Source organism: Naegleria gruberi, assembly GCF_000004985.1.
Source record: "Naegleria gruberi genomic scaffold NAEGRscaffold_126, whole genome shotgun sequence".
Classification (NCBI taxonomy): Eukaryota; Heterolobosea; class Eutetramitea; order Acrasida; family Naegleriidae; genus Naegleria; species Naegleria gruberi.
This window is the reverse complement of record NW_003163201.1, coordinates 42,334-43,883: the sequence shown is the minus strand read 5'-3', so window position 1 is coordinate 43,883 and position 1,550 is coordinate 42,334. Positions and strand designations below refer to the sequence as shown.

The following is a 1,550-nucleotide window of genomic DNA, read 5'->3' as shown; positions in this document are numbered from 1 at the left end:
TGAGCGTTGAGAATTGCTGCTTCACTCATTTTATAAAGGTTTTTTGTTTGTTGAACAGAGAGCAACGTTGAGGTTTTTTTTTAGGGCTGTGTGATTGCTGACAGCGTCTGGCGTTGAGGGTTTAGTTTCGCTGCGTGAGAAGGCAGGACGAAACTGAGGAATGAGGTAATTTCTGGTTGGTTCGTCGTCATGGTTGAGGATCGTAAAAATAATTATTGAGGTTCTAGGGTGTTGAGATTACAATTCTCTCAATTTGACAAGAGACATTAAGAAACCGATTAACGAATCATCAAGAGCATGATAAAAAGATAAGGGTTTTTGCTTCTTTTCTCAGTCATTTGTTGGTAAGAAAACGTTGGGGTGGATGAATTAAAAGTTCTTCTTAATGGAAATTCATCAATATTGGATTCCGATTAAACAATCTCGATTCCCTACTTCATCATCAATTTTTATTAATGTAAAAGATGAATGTTTGATTATCGTATGGCAAAGTATCTTCTTACCCGATGAGCAGAGAACGAAGTTCTGAGTCAGTTGGTGGTTAGTCTGGTTGAATAAGCGGGTTAATGTGGATGTTTTTGGGAATCATCTAAGTGCGATGTGGAACCTTGCTTAAAAACTATATATGGTAACTGACTAATATTATTGTGTGGAATATTCGTATTTTGTAAAGTCATATTTACTATGGTGCTGTTCTTTGAAAATGGTTAAATCAAATTCTGGCTAAGAAAAAGATGGAGCATCAACCAAATCCATTAAATAATCATGATTTAAAATGATAAACAATTTTATAAATCATGAACTACAACATCCGTTACTTGCGTCATTCGAAACTTAGTAAGAAAGTATTTGAATAAAAATATTGGTGTGATAATTCCGAATTGAGAAAAATAATTGAGGTCAAGTTTGATGCTAGGATTGGATATCTTTTGTTGGGAGGAATATTGTGTAGATATGTTGTGTGGGTGAAATATTTGATAGGGAGAAACAACAGATTGTACTAAGACTGAAAAGTTTGAGTTTTATTGGAGAATCGCAATAACAAATATTTCAACCTTAATTTCAATATATGTACCGATGATAGCTCAGCTGGTAGAGCATGGGACTGTAGCAAGAAACAACTGTAATCCTGTGGTCGGCGGTTCGATTCCGTCTCATCGGATGATTTTGGCAAACATCAAAACCTTTTTATTCTAAGCTTAACGAACTACCTTAAAAAAATACCATTATTTTGTCTCTTACCACACTACACATGCTTCCTATGAAATTTTTTTGAACAAGTTTCCGATAAAAGCTAACGACTTAAGATTGCAACATGAACAACTTAGAAAGCCAGTTTCCCATCTTCAAATCTACAAGACAAAATTGAACAATACAAATTACGTCTATCCATTATGGATGGAGGCTAACGAAAACAAGACTTCTGAAGAATCTCAGAATACCTATTGGATACTGCCAATCATGATATTTCAGAAAACAATGTTACAGAAGAGGAATTTAGAAAGCTCTTTCCCTTTACAATGCAACAAATAACGATCCAGTAGAATTGA

General features: G+C 34.6%; 1 non-coding gene across 1 annotated transcript; it reads left to right on the top strand.

Annotated features, from left to right (window-relative positions):
• Window positions 1-1,074: 1,074 nt before the first annotated feature.
• On the top strand, window positions 1,075-1,162 carry NAEGRDRAFT_t859. Its single transcript has one exon. It is a non-coding gene; the product is annotated as a tRNA-Tyr (tRNA).
• The last annotated feature ends 388 nt before the right edge of the window (window positions 1,163-1,550 follow it).